At 40.4% G+C, this 15,883-nt stretch overlaps 1 protein-coding gene across 5 annotated transcripts in view; it reads left to right on the top strand.

Annotated features, from left to right (window-relative positions):
- Positions 1-15,883, top strand: part of LOC105480634 (calcium voltage-gated channel auxiliary subunit alpha2delta 3) — a 932,903-nt gene that overhangs the window by 385,390 nt on the left and 531,630 nt on the right. The gene's annotated exons all lie outside the window — the stretch shown is intronic.

Raw genomic sequence — 15,883 nt, forward strand, 5'->3', positions numbered from 1 at the left:
GCCTTGGGCTCACCTTCCTGTTGCTCCAGCCCTGCCTCCCTGCTTGGTCTGCATGCCCTTGGAAGCTGGCTGACCAGGCTTCTGGGGCTGTCTCATAGCCAGTGGACCAGGACCCCACTGGGATGAGGAATGAGCCTAAAGTTGCCCTGGGCATCGTAGCACAAGAGGTCAGCCATCTGCTTCAGCTTCGCAGCCCTCAGAACCCCTGGTGCTTGGGGGAGTCATTCTGGGGCTGGGCTTTCCTGGTGTCTTTCTAACAAAGCACAGTGGGCTCCCATAAGTATCGTGAATGGAGTATTTTCAGGGACTGACCACATCTGCAGAGGCTTCTTTAGATTAAAACAGGTTTGGGGATGGGGGTGGAATTTTCGCCTGCTAAATGCAGAGGCGGGACTAACACTATGTGTCAGGGTGGTTACGTGTGAGGGTTTGGGTCCCATCCCCGCTCCTCCCTTTCCTGACTGTTAGGCTGGACAAGTTAGCCAACTCCTGTAAGAGTTCTGTAAGGCCTGAGACCCCTATAGCATGATGGGGAGGAGTTACCTGAGAGAAAGAATGATGAGGAATGGTAGAGAGACGGTGGGGGAAGTGAGGGATGAGGAAGCAGGGGAGAGAGAGAGAGGGAGAGCAAGAGCGAGCACCTGGGGTTCCCCCATGTCTGAGAAGCACCGAGATGAGGTCACACAGAGTCCTGGAGTCTTCCTCATGCACCTGGTACCCGTGTGACCTGGGCCACTCATCTGGGACCAGCTGTAGGCTCCTCTCGGCCTCAGCCACCCGACTCGTTTTTGTGCCTGGTATTCTTGATAACCTGATTCCAGAAATGCTCTCTGCTTATCCTGACACATTTTATTCTAGAGTTTTGGGTTTCTTTTCCTCTGTAGCTCATTCTAAGGAGTTCGACGAAGGAGATACTACCAGAAGTTGTTTCAACTGTCAAAATATGAAATATCTTTTGACATTTTTCAACCATTTCCCCCCTCCCAGGTGTCACTCAAGTTAATAAAACAGGAAAGAAGACTTGGGATTTGGTGGTCATTTGTTTTACTTATACAGGAAAAGCCATCTTCAGCCTATAAATGTGGATTCTGTATAGAATATTTGAAAATGACATTTAGTGGCTACTGTGAGGAGTTAACAAATGTATGTCCCTTGAGAAAGTGAGGGGAAAAAAGGGACTCAGGGAATGAGGGTGGAAACCTAAGAACCTCACAGGGTGTGGGGGCCCGAGTGCCACCTGCACACGGAAGGCGTGGTGATGAACATGCTCTGTGCATGTCTGCCTGCAGGGAGGGGCCTCTAGGTGCCAACTGTCATCAGTTGACAGATGGGTGCCATTTGAGGAGACATGAAATGCCTACACATGTGAAGTCTGCTGAGTGTTGTGAAAGCCAGCCATTCAACACCTGTGGAGTTCAGCACTGAGAAAGGGGCTCCCCAGGGACCTGTTTCTAAGATGAGAGGTCAGTATCCTGGTGTTAACAGTAATGACTCTTAGCAAGGCAGGGGCTGTAAGAAAGCGGGGTTTACAGAGATATGAGTAGGCCTGAACTGCCTTCCAGACCAAATGCAATCTGGGGGCCACTCTGATCCCATTCACCCTCCACCATCTCACAGTGCTCTGGGTGACACCAGCGTTTGAGAGGCAGGGATGACTCTTTTCATATAATCAAAATCTATAGACTAACAGCCTCACTCCAGAGTGAATTGGAGATGAAGAAGTCAGACCTTTCAACAGTGTGGTAGGGAGTATTTTCTGAGCCTTGCCTCCTTTTCAGGCAACACAGCGGCAATGATAATATCTTTTCCTATTCTAAGCAGTGCCTTTCCCTAATAAATAGCTTAGTTGTAGGAGATATGTAATATACTTTCAAGTTGTGCCAGAAAGAGCCTTATCTCCCATTTCCAGGCCTGTGGCATATATTTCTGTATAATGGATGGCCAACTTAGGAGGAATCATTTCATACTCTGTGTCTGAAGGGATGTGGTTTATACTAGCTCAGCTGACAGAAATCTAAGTCAGATGTCCGGATGACAAAGGATGGAGACCAAGATCTGATTTTAAATGGGCAGCAAGTATTAACTTGGTTGGTTGAAAAGTACAACATTATGCTGGCCCTGAATGGCTACGTTAAGGCCACTGGGGCCAGAGCAGTGCCAGCCAAGAAGTGAAGCAAAGAGTTTGAACACACCTATTATGTCAAGTGTCTGCATTAAGAATAAAACCTCTTAAGATGGCAGATTGCAATATTGTGGAAACTAAAGTGGCCAGTGGAGACAAAGCTGGTCTTACAAAAGTACAAGTTACGCCTAGTGGTTCCAGTATCCTTCTGTATAGATACTTCGGACTGAAGTTCATTACATGTGCAAAGACTGATATTTAGTGAGTGTCCTAGTGCAGTTCTTCCTGGCCTTTCTCACATTATGACACTCCGGGGAACCAAGATGAGGCAACTCTGTCAGAAGTACTGGACCAGCACCATCTCCTTTCCTGAGAGCCAAAGGAAGAGTGTCTTGGCCCCGCAGTGGGAGGCTGGCTTTAGTGTTTAATCTGAGAAGCAGATGAAGCTGGGTCATCATGCAACTAATTTCTGGATGATACTCAATGTATTTGTCCCAAACAAAACAGCAGTTCTCAAAACCTAGAACTGACTCAGTCCACGGACAGCATCAGGAAGGAGTAACCTTTTGTGCTGTAGAGAGACAACCTGGGGAGCCTCTGGACACCGGAGATTGAAGCAGAAGCTCTCATCTCAGTCACTTACTGATCAAAATCACTCAGAGAACTGCTGTAATTTTTCCTAACCCCTTTATTGAGATACAATTCACATAGCATACAATTTGCCTGTTTCAAGTGTACAGTTCAGTGGTTTTAGAGTATTCACAGACACTTGCAGCCATCAATCACCACTAAATTTTAGAGCATTTTCATCACCACACAAAGAAACCCTGTACTCTTTGGCTATCGTTCCCTTGTCCCAACATTCACCCACCCCTAAGCAACAACTGATCTTTTTGTCCCTATAGCTTTACCTTTTCTGGATATTTTAGATAAAAGTAATCATATTATATGTGAGCTTTCATGACTGGCTTATTTCACTTAGCACAATGTGTTCAAGATTTTTCCATTTGTATCATATATCAGTATTCATTTCTTTTTATGGCAGAATAATATTCCATTGTACATAAATACTACGTTTGGTTTATCCATTCATCTGTTGATGGACACTTGGGTTGCTTCTAACTTTTTGCCTATTATGAATAATGCTGCTAAGAACACTCACATTTTTGTGTGGATATGTGTTTTCATTTCTCTTGGGTGTATACCTAGAAATGGAATTGCTGGATCAAATTGTAACTCTGTGTTTTACTGTTTGAAAAACTATCAAAGTGGCTGCATCGTTTTTAACTCTCACCAGTAATGTATGTAGGTTCTGATTTCTTATCTGACTTTTTGTTGGAAGGGTGAGAAGTGGTTTTGATTTGTATTTCTGTGATGATTAATGATTTCAAGCTTCTTTTTATGTGCTTATTGGCCATTTGAATATTTGGAGAAATGTCTCTTTAGATCCTTTGTTCATCTTTAATGGGGTTGTCTTTTCATTATGGTGTTGTAAGAGTTTTTTATATATTCCAGATACAAGTCCCTTATCAAGATATATGATTTGCAAATATTTTCTCCCATTCTGTGGGTTGTCTTTTTACTTTCTGGATGATGCTCTTTGAAGAACAAAAGGTTTTAATTTTGATGAAGTCCCATTTACCTATTTTTAAATTTTGTTACTCATACTTTTGGTGTCATATCTAAGAATCTATTGCCAAAGCTAAGGTCATGAAAATGTATTCCTGTGTTTTCTTGTAGGAGTTGTATAGTTTTAGCTCTTACATTTAGGCTTGTGCTCTATTTGAGTTTTTTGTATATAATGTGAGGTAAGAGTCCAACTTCATTCTTTTGCATGTGTTGTCTCCAGTTGTCTCCGCATGGTTTGTTAAAAAGACTGTTCTTTCCCCCACTGAAGCGAGTCACAGTTCCCTTGCAGAAAATCAGTTTACCATGGATACACAGCCTTATTTCTGGACTCTCATATCTATTTATTTAATCTATTTTTATGCTAGTCCTGATTGTTATTATTTTGTAGTAAAATTTGACATCAGCAAGTATGAGTCCTCCAATTTTGTTCCTATTTTTCTTTTTTTTTTTTGAGACGGAGTCTCACTCTGTTCCCCAGGCTGGAGTGCAGTGGCGTGATCTCGGCTCACTGCAAGGTCCGCCTCCCGGGATCATGCCATTCTCCTGCCTCAGCCTCCTGAGTTGCTGGGACTACAGGCACCCGCCACCGCGCCCGGCTAATTTTTTTTGTATTTTTAGTAGAGACGAGGTTTCACCGTGGTCTCGATCTCCTGACCTTGTGATCCGCCCGCCTCAGCCTCCCAAAGTGCTGGGATTATAGGCGTGAGCCACCATGCCCGGCCTGTTCCTATTTTTCAAGAGTGTTTTGGCTATTCCAGGTCCCTTGCAATTCTACATGTATTTTAGAATCAGTTTGTCAATTTCTACAAAGAGGTCACCTGGGATTCTGATAGAGATTGAATTGAATCTGTAGCTTTTTTTTGGAGAGTATTGCCATTTTAACAATGTTAAGGTTTTAAATCCATGAACATGAGATATATATATTTTTTTCATTTTACTTGGATCTTTAATTTTTCTCCAGTTTTGTAGTTTTCAAACTCTTTGTTAAATTTATTAAATTATTTCAAAATGTTTATTCTTTTTAATGATATTATAAATGAAATTGTTTTCTTAATTTCATTGTTGGGTTGTTTATGGCAAGTGTATAGAAATACAGTTGATTTTTATGTATTTGTATTCTGCAATCTTGCTGACTTGTTTATTAGTTGTAATAGTTTTCTAGTGGGTTTCTTGGAATTTCTATGTACAAACTTATGTAATTTGTGAATAGAGATAATTTTACTTCTTTCTTTCAAATCCAAATGCCATTGCCTTAATCTATTTTATGTTGCTATAACAGAATACCATAGAGTGATTTATATTGAACAGAAATTTATTTGGCTGATAGTTTCAGAGACTGGGAAGTCCAAGATGATGTCATTGGCATGCAACAAGGGACTTTGTGCTGCATCATCTCATGGCAGGAGGCTAAAGGGCAAGAGAGGGTGAAAGTGAGAAGGGGAGGGAGCTAAGCTTATTTCTGTTTTCAGGAACTCACTCCTGTAGCAAACCACTATTTTGATAATGGCATTAATCCATTCATGAGGGCAGAGCCCTCATGACCTAGTCCACTCTTACAGGTCTCATGTCTCAACACTGTTGTATTGGGGACTAAGTTTCCAACACATGAACTTTGGGGGACACATTCAAACCAAAGCACCATTTATTTATTTATTTGTTTGTTTATTTATTTATTTACTTACTTACTGACCTACCTATTGTTCTGGCTAGAACTACCAGTATAGTGACAGTTTTGTTCTTTGACACTTTGAATATGTTATTTCATTGTTTTGATGGCCTTTGTTGTTTCTAGTAAAAGTGTTAAGAGCAGGTACTTCTTTTCTTGTTCCTGATCTTAGAGAAAGCATTTAATATTTCACCATTAAGTGGGATGTTATTATTATTATTATTACTATTTTGGAGATATCCTCTATAAAGTTGAGGAAGTCACCTTCTATTCCTAGTTTATTGAGGGTTTTTTAAAATCATGAAAGGGTTTGGATTTTGTCAAATGCTTTTGCTGCATCTGCTTAGATGATCATGTGGCTTTTGTTTTTTATTCTGTTGATTTGGTGTATTACGTTAATTGATTTCCAGATGTTAAAACAACCTTGCATTCTAGGGATAAATCTTATTTGGTTATGGTGTATAATTCTTCTTAAGTGTTGCTGGATTTGGTTTGTTGGTATGAGATTTTTACAGTCATATTTATACAAGATAGCTCTATAGTTTTCTTGTGATGTCTTTGACGTTTTGGTATCAGAGTATTATTGGGCTTATAGAAGGTATTGGGAATTGTTCTCCTTTTTTATAATTTTGGAAAAGTTTGTGAAGAATTGGTATTTCTTAAATGTTTGATAGAATTTGCCAGTGGCCCTGGCTTTTCTTTTTGGATAGCTTTTTAAAGTTAATAATTCAATCTCTTTACTCTTTGTTTTCAGATTATCTATTTCTTTTTGGGTCGGTTTTCGTGGTTTGTGTCTTTGTAGGAATTGGTCCATTTCATCTAAGTTATTTATTTTATTGGCATACAATTGTTTATAGCATTCCTTTATAATCCTTTTTTATTTCTGTAAAGTTGTTAGTAATGTGCCCTCTTTCATTTCAGATTCTGGTAATTTGAATTTTTCTTTCTTTTTGTTGTTTAATCTAGCTAAAGTTTTGTCAATTTTCTTATCTTCTTAGTGAATCATGTTTTGGTTTCATTGATTTTCTCAAATATTTTTTTCTATTCTCAATTTTACTAATTTTCATTCTAGTCTTTATTATTTCTTTCCTTCTTCTTGCTTTAGCTTTACTTTGTTGTTCTTTTTCCAGTGTATTAGGGTGGAAGCTTAGACTATTGCTTTGAGCTTTTTCTTCTTTCTTAATAGAGGCATTTGCAGCTATAAATTTTTCTCTAAGCACTGCTGTAACTGCACTACATAAGTTTTGCTCTCTTGTATGTTTGTTTTCATTTATCTCAAAATATTTTGTTATTTCTCATTTGATTTCTTCTTTGATGCACTGGTTATTTAGGAGTGTGTTGCTTACTTTCACGTAGTTGTGAATTCCCCAAATTTCTTCCTATTACTGATTTCTAATTGTATTGCATTGTGGTCAGAACATACAGTTTTGATTATTTCCACCCTTTAAAATTTATTGAGGTTTGTTTTATTGCTTATCCTATGGTCTGTCCTAGAGAATGTCCCACATGCATGTGAGAAGAATGTGTAATGTAATGTTGGGTGGAGTGTCTGTTGTGTCTAGGTGGTTTATAGTGTTTTGGAGTCTTTTATTTCCATATTAATCTTCTGCCTAGTTGTTCAACTCTGTATTCAAAGTGAGATATTGAAGTCCTCATCAGTCATTGTTTTATTGCCTATTTCTTTTTTCATCTCTGTCAGTTTTTGCTGCATGAAATTTGGTGCTCTATGTGTAGGTGTGTATACGTATATAATTGTTATACCTCCCAATAGATTTACTGTTTTATCATTATAAAATGTTTCTCTTTATCCCCAGTAACTTTTTTTTTTGTTTTAAAATCTGTTTGTCTCATATTACTCTAACCATTCCAGCTTTCTTGTTAATAGAACAAGAAATGTTGCTGTTTCCATAATACACTTCTTTTCATTTTGCTTTTAGCCTGTTTGTATCTTTGAATCTGAAGTGTTTCTCCTATAGATAACATATAATTGGTGCATTTTGTAAAAATCTAGTCTGAAAAATCTCTGCCTCTTGGATTATTTAATTCATTCACATTTATTATTAAGTATGATGTTAGCATAGCATATATTCATATAGCTATAGCACATATGTGATATAGTCTATAGTATATTAAAGAAATATATAGTATATCACATATATATATAATGGCATATATGTTTTAGTTCATAAGGTATATATTTATAGCTTCATTGTATTAACCTTATTTAAAAACATATTTCTGAATATTTTTACTTATTCCTGTGGATTTCAGTTACCATCTGGATTTCTTAGCCGCATGTGTCTCTGCTCCCAACCACTTCCTTCATGCTGTTTTTGGCAAATATATTACATCTCTGTATGTTATAGACCCAACCATACATTGCATAATATTGCCTTATACAGTTGTTATTTAATCAATTAAGAAAGGCGAAGACATGTGCATTCATTTTGTTTTTCATGGTTACATATTCACCTTTTGGGTGATCTTGATTTTTGTCTTGTGACTTTGAATTACCATCTTGGGTTATTTGCTCTCAGCATGCAAAACTTCTTTTAGTATTTCTTGTAAGCCAGGTCTGCTAGCACTAAATTCTCTCAGTTTTTCTTTTTCTGTTAATATCTTTATTCTATATTCATTTTTTTAAATAGCTATGCTGGATATAGGATTTTTGGTTGACAGTTTTGTTTTTTGACACTTTGAATATGTTATTTCATTGTTTTAATGACCTTTATTGTTTCTACTAAGAATTCAGCTTTTAATGTTATGCAGTTTCACTTGTAATATTCTTGTGATGCGTCATTGTTTTCTTGTCTGCTTCCAATATTTTTTCCTTGTCTTTGGACTTCAGCTTTTTTTTCTATGATGTGTCTTTTTGTGTATCTATTTGCATTTATATGAATTGGAGTTCATTGAGCTTCCTGGATGTACAGGTTATTATTTTTCAATAATTTTAGAAAGTTTATATTCATTCAATATCCTTCAATATCTTTTTCTGTTTCTTCTCTTTGTTCTCTGCTTCTTGTATTCCCATCACCCTATGTTGGTGAATGTAAGAGTGTCTCACATCTGAGGCTCTGTTCATTTTTTCTGTTTTTTTTTTTTATTGCATAATCTCTGTTAATCTATCTTCAAGTGTGTTAATTCTTCCTCCAGTTCAAATATGCTGTTGCGTCCCTCTAAAGAATTTTTTATTTCAATTATTATGTTTTGAAGCCCAGAATTTCCATTTGGTTCTTTTTATAATTTCTATCTTTTTATTTAATTCTCTATTTGATGTGATGTCATAATATCCATCTTTACCTCTTTAATTATGGTTTTCTTTAATTCTTTGAACATATTTATAATAGCTACTTTGAAGCCTTTGTCTATTAAACAAAGAATAATTTCTGGTCACTCTCACAGGCAGTTTCTGTTGCCTGCTTGTTTTTTTCTTTGTGTATGTGTCATGTTTTCCTATTTTTTGCATGTCTTATAATTTTTATTAGAAACTGGACATTTTAGATAATATATTTTAGCAACCCTGGGTACTGGTTTCATCCTCTGGGGTTCGTTATTGTTATTTGTTTTCAGTGACTGGCTGGATTATTTTAGTGAAGTTTATTCCCTTCTCTGCCCACCTTCCCAGTATGAAGCCCCGGATGCTGCTTTTGCTTTTCAGAGGGTAGTGCCTTGAGTGGAGCACAGTCAACATGAGCTTGGTCTTTTTCCCTGGCCACACTAACCCTTAGGTACCCACAATTGTTTGTTTTTGTTTTTTTGAGATGGAGTCTTGCTCTGTTGCCCAGGCTGGAGTTCAGTAGCACGATCTCGGCTCACTGCAAACTCCACCTACTGGGTTCAAGTGATTCTCCTGCATCAACCTCCCAAGTAGCTGGAATTACAAGTACCATCACCACGCCTAGCTAATTTTTGTGTTTTTAGTAGAGACAGGGTTTCGCCATGTTGGTTAGGCTGGTCTTGAACTCCTAAATCAGCCTCCTAAAGAGCTGGGATTACAGGCGTGAGTCACCGCCCGGGACCAGGCACCCCCAATTGTTGACTGTTCTTTCTTTTTTTTTAAACAATGCCCTGGGGTATAAATTGCTCCACAGTCTGCTTTAATCAAATCCTTGCTCTTCTGAAGGGATATTTCTCAAGGCCAGTATTTGAGATATGTCCTCCTCCCAGCTGTCTCTTCCTCTAGATCTCTCCAGCAAACTTACCAGCCTACAGTTTAGATTATATCTCCAATGAATCTATCTGTCCCTTCCCAATTGTTTTCCACTACAACCTCCACTGTTTTCCAGAGTGTCCTTAGGCTTGAACTTATCCACACTCAGTTGCAACTGAAGTCAGTTCATTTGGGAAGAAATTTCGAACTATCTGTTTTATGGCCTGCTTTCTCCCAGGCTCCCGTGGGCACAATCTCTGAGCCACAGTTTTGGAGCTGGGGGTGGGGAGAATGGCATGATTCTCTCTTAGTGACATGTATGTTTAGAAGTTGAGTACTTAGCTCAGTGAAGGGGAGTAGTACCTCAAGTCTTCTCAACTTGCCTCTCCTAGTGTGGAGCGTTCGCCCTTCAAGTTTGGGCAAGAGCAATCAGGGTCCCAGTCTTCTCAGAAAGTCATGCCCAAAATAAAGCCTTTGAGTTCAGGCGTTAGGGATGAAGAGAGCCCCCACCTCTCAGCTGTACTTGCCCAGAACTTAGCCTCAGCAACAGGCAGCTGGTGGCAGGATGAGAAATGCCGATGCCCTGTCCCTCCTGGGGTGAATGCCCTCCAGCTGTGAACTTTGGGGAGAGAGAGCCCTGTGTTCTTAGCTGTATCAGCCTAGAGTGGAGTTTGTGTCTTGCCAAACTTGGATGAGAGAGGGAGGGAGCAGGTCTTTGTTCCAACACCGTAGTGTCTTGTTGTTCTGACTGAGTTTTAGTAGGTTTTCTTGAATAAATGTTTCTTCATTTGCTATATGCCCTTAGGACCAATTTCAGATACTATAAATTGTTGTGTTTTTAAAATAACTTTCACCAGTTTCACTATGGAACAGGTCTGTGGAGCTCCTCACATTGTTGTGCCAGAAATGTTTAAGTTCTCAAGAAGCTTCTTAAACATGTACTTGCCCTTCCCCACTGTGGAAAGTCAGAAAATTTAAGATGTGGATAAGGCTTGGAAAAACCTAGGAGATGTTGGTGTGCAGCCAGGGTTACGGTTACTACTGTAACATGAGTGAAAGCATAGGCTTTGTATATGAGTCACAGCCCTGATACTTAACAGTTTGCAATATTGGGCACAGAATCAATTACAGATAAAAAGACAAAAAAAATGGGTATGAGAATAGTTTCTACTCCAGAAGGTTGTTGTGAGGATTAAGTGAGCTAACACTTAAAGAAGAAAATATTAAATATTACAATATATAACAATGTGTCACATAATGCTAATAAAATGATGATGATTATGTAGATGTAGTCTTTATATATTGGGTTATTCTTCAATTCTAACCACAACTCGGATGTTCTGGTGTCCTTTAGTATCACATAAAAGCCCAGAGGAAATGCCCCTCTTGTATCTGTATTTATCTTGCCCCATATTTTCCTTTATGATTGAAACACCAAACCTTACTTATTTCTTTTGATTTGTCCCAGAATGAACCTTACTTATTTCTTTTTTGGAAGGGTCAGTGGGTCTGGGCGAACACACATTTTTTTATGCCAAATATGTGTGAACCTTTCCTCTAATTATTCCTCTCCAGGAATTTGTGAGATTATCAAGCAGGTATCAGCTTGTGCGCTAACATTTCTGTCCTTGTGTAATTGCCCCTTAAACATGCAAATTCAGATGGAGCAACCCGTAGCTCGGAGCCCTAATGAAGAAAGATGTGACTTACTAAAAGGCTTTTCCGCCATTGTAGCTCAAAGTCATATTAATGGATATTAGTGTGGGGACTTAAATGGCATGATCCCATGTGGCCTTGCTGGTGGAGGGAGTCTTGCTTGTGTCGGGAAGAGCAGGCCTAGAATCACCAACCTGATTAGAAAAGGAAAAACATCTTTAACCCTCCACTGATTCATACCTTTTGTGGTTTCATTATACCAGGGCAGCAAAAGTTCCAGAAGGAAAGTTCAGTGAGCCAGCACAGTGATGGAACTCAGTCCTCTGAAATGACAGCACTGGGGTGCCACCATGATGACACACCATGATGTGTCACCTGCCCAGCTACCTCTAGTGTTTTCTTATTTATAGATGTCCCTCCACACTTTTTTTTTTGTATAAAAGTGGGCTCGTGTGGTATGCATGCCCTTTTCTTAACAGTCGTGTTCGTATTCGTGGTCTTCAACTTGTCATTCTCTCTGTGCCCTGCCAAATAGAGAGGCAAGGGTGCCAGTCTTGGGTGCAGGCAGGCTCCAGGTGGGGTTCTGTACCTGTCACCCACAACCTGTATGCCTCGGACAAGTCATTCTGGGTCCCTGAGCTATGGGGGCCAGGACCAGGAGGCACTGTGCTACAGCCATTACAAATCTGGCTTTGAAGCCCCCAAAGACCTGGATTTGACCCCTGAGCAGGCTGCCATCAGCTGGATGGACCTGGAAGATTCATCCCACCTGTCTGGCCTTCGGTTTCCTTACCTGTGAAGTGGGGATGACGTTCCTCGCATGTTGCTGTGAGCATTCAGGTTGTTCTGGAGAGGCTCCTCCCTGGCAGAGGTTTACAGGTGGACTGCTCTGAGGCTGGCCCAGTCACTTACTATAGAGTACAACTGGTCTTTGAATTTGGTAAATGTTGAGCTTAAAGAAAAACAAATGGCTGTATTCTTGTCATTAATTATCTTTCTTTATAATTCTTATTATTTTTATTGTTTTTTTATCCAGTTTGGGATGTTCAGTGATATAATTTTTTTATTGCTTTACTTTGGATATTTTAGATTTTGCAAGTTGCTGTCAGGAATTTTAGGAGTGTGTATTTGGGCAGGTGTATTTAGGGTAGGGGTGGGCAAGCAGACAGCTTCTGTGGCTGTAGGAATCTGTGTTGGAAATGGAGGGAGCTTGCTGCCAGGCTCCGTTTGCAGTCCATTGTAGACCCAGTCTTTCAGTATTGGGTGAGGTCCTAGATTCTAAGCAGCTTGCAGGGAAAAGCTGACAGTGCCCAGGGCAACGTCGTGGGGGATGTGAACATCTTAGGCCAGTGGTCCCTCCCGGAAGCCTTCACTTCTTGGGATTCCTTAGCACAGTTCAGTTTCTTTGTTGCTTCCTTCAGTGACACTGATGAGACTATGGGTGCCATCCATGCTACCTCCAGTGCCCTGTTCTTGCATGCACGGTACCATATGTTGTCACTGCTGGGACAGCTCTGCCCGCACTGCTGGTGGAGCTCTCCTGGCCCGGCACTTGGTGGGTGCTCCATAGTTGCTGGTTGAAAGATGCAAGTAGATTTGATGAGCCCCTTGGAGCCGGAGAAGCTGACACTATGTACCTGTGATTAAGTTGAGAGGGAATGGGAAAGGATTGTGTTTTTCCCGCTCTGAAGGGCACTGAGCACATTTGTGTATAGAGCTAATCAGAAGCAAACCTGGGGAAATTTTTCCTTCACTTCCTCACAAGACCAGCCCAGACTTGGCACCACATATCTTCAAAGTAAGATAGGAAAATTGGACTCAACTAATGTAACATTACTATTTTTGAAGGACTCATTATACACCAGGCACTGGGCTAAGTGCTTTAAATATATTATCTCCTTCAATTCTCACAGCAGCCCTCTGAAGATCAGCTCTGTTTCATCCCGCCTCATTTTATAAATGAAGAAGGGAACTCAGAGACGTTGTGTAACTGGCTGAGGGTCACACAGCTCATTTGTATGCTCAACCATATGCAATATTGCCTGAATGTGAAATCCTTTGTAGGAAATGAATATCTGGGAGATTGTGCTTTGTTGGCAGAGCTGAGAAAAGCTGTGTCCTGTTGTGGTCTCTCCCTGAGTCATACACACCGGCACCACTGAGACTGGCCCAGACGTCTCTCAGGGCTCAGGTGGGCTGAGCAGACCAGGGAATACTTTCCTCCCATGCTATGGTTTTGAGGAGATGAATCTTCTTTTGGTTTAAACAACACAGAGTTCAGGACACCCGGAATAAGCCCTTTAAGAGCCTGCAGAAACTTGGGCTGGCAACTGCCATGGCTTTTAAGATGTGACGGTTTGCTCTGTCTTGTGTGTGGTCGAGGATGGATTATCCGAAGCTGTGGGAACAGCTGACATGCTCTAGCAATTTGTTTGAATCTTGTTTCTGCATTTCCTGCTTACAGAAGAGGATTTTTACATACCTACTGATTGTAGATTATCATGTCTGCACACCTGTTGGGGATAAACTTGGGCCGGGACTTCCAGTGCTTCAGAATTGTGAGTAGTCCTGGCCCAGCTGCCTCTTGGAGGAAGTTGATAGGGAAGTATGACGGAAGGATATTCATAGCTCCCTTTAAGTGGCAAATTGAAAAAACCCACTTAATCAAAAAAATGGCTGAGGTTCATCATGTTTCAATCTCGTTTTGAGCTGCCTCTATACCCTCAGAAGATTTTTTCCCCTTCTGCAAGCAGAACTTTTGATTTCTGTCTGCATTTATCAGCTTGCAGTGAATAAGCTTGTCTCTGAGCCTGGCAATGAGAGCCTGGCTATGGAAATGTCATTCTGGTAAGGGCTGCATCTCTTGCCGTGTGGCAGAGTCCAGGAGAAGCAAAGTTAATTATGTTTCTGTGACGTCCCAAGTTCGGAACCTCAGAAGTCATCATTCCAAGTCAGAGGGATTGGCTAGTTCCTGAGAAACTTGAATTGCTTGGGTGGAACCCTGACCAAGAGGACTTTGAGGCAGAGGAGATAATTTTAGAAATTTTCAACACTGGCAGAAATAAGAAAGGGATTTTTGTCTGTTCATTTGCCACGTTGTCACTGCACCAGTCACGTCAGTCTTCCTGTTCTAAACATAAAATTCCCGCTGGGGATGGTCAGAGTGCCTGGAGCAAGCAGAGCAGTTGCCTTTCTCATTTCACCCTTGGCCTGGCAGTCGGTGTCTTCCCTCTCCGTGTGCCCACCCTGCCTCTCTGGCCTCATTTTCTATCACTTGCCATCAAGTCTCCACAGTAGAGGGCGGCTTCCTGCCTGACCCCGTGGATGCCCTGCCCATTGGCTTTTTTTATTTGTATCAATGTAGGGGGGGAAAGTGTGGGGAAAAGAGAGATCAGATTGTTACTGTGTCTATGTAGAAAAAGGAAGATATAAGAAACTCCATTTTGATCTGAACAAAGAAAAATTGTTCTGCTTTGAGATGCTGTTAATCTGTAACTTTAGCCCCAATCCTGTGCTCACAGAAGTGTGTGCTGCATTGAATCAAGGTTTAAGGGATTTAGGACTGTGCAGGATGTGCCTTGTTAACAATATGTTAACAAGTACAGTTTTGCCGTGTAGATACATGGAGTAGTGAAGTCTGGGCTTGTAGTATAACCATCAGCTGAATAGTGTACATTATACCCAATAAGGAATTTCCATCCCTCCCCACACTCCAATGTTTCCAGTGTCTATTATTTCATTCTCTGTGTCCATGTGTATGCATCATTTAGCTATCATTTGTAAATGAGGACATGCACTATTTCACTTTCTGTTTCTGAGTTATTCCACTGAAGATAATCGCCTCTAGTTCCATCCATGTTGCTGCAAAAGACATGATTTCATTCTTTTTATGGCTGAGTAGTATTCCATGGCATACATACCACATTTTCTTTATCCTGTCATCCATTGATAGACACTTAGGTTGATTCCATATCTTTGCTATTACGAATAGTGCTGCAATAAACATTTGGATGCACGTATCTTTTTGGTATACTGACTTCTTTTGCTTTGGGTGTATACCCAGCAGTGGGATTGTTGGATTGAATGATAGCTCTATTTTCAGGTCTTTGAGAAATTTCCCTACTGTTTTCCATAGAGGTTGTACTAGTTTACATTCCCACCAGGAGTGGAATAAGCCCTTTTCTCTGCATCTTCACCATCATCTTTTATTTATTTATTTATTTTTACTTCTTTTTTTTTTTTTTTTTTTTTTGCGAGCTCTGCCTCCCGGGTTCACGCCATTCTCCTGCCTCAGCCTACGGAGTAGCTGGGACTACAGGCGCCCGCCACTACGCCCAGCTAATCCTGACCTCGTTTTTTTGATGTTTTGATAATGGCCATTCTTACTAGTGTAAGATGGTGTCACGTTGTGGCTTTAATTTGCATTTCTCTGATGATGAGTGGCCATGCCCATTTCCTCCTCGGGGTTTCGGCAGACTTGCCCTCCTACCTCCCTCCCATCTGTCCTTTCTCCTGTCTGTCTAAACCCTGTCTGCTTTCAAAGCCACCTAGCCTCATTCCTGAAAGCTTCTGAAATCCTGTCAACCTTAGAGCTCTTACACAAATTGGTGGTGGAATGATGCAGTCTGTGCTTTACTGACTTTCTTGCATTGTTCTGAGT

Source organism: Macaca nemestrina, chromosome 2, assembly GCF_043159975.1.
Source record: "Macaca nemestrina isolate mMacNem1 chromosome 2, mMacNem.hap1, whole genome shotgun sequence".
Lineage (NCBI taxonomy): Eukaryota > Metazoa > Chordata > Mammalia > Primates > Cercopithecidae > Macaca > Macaca nemestrina.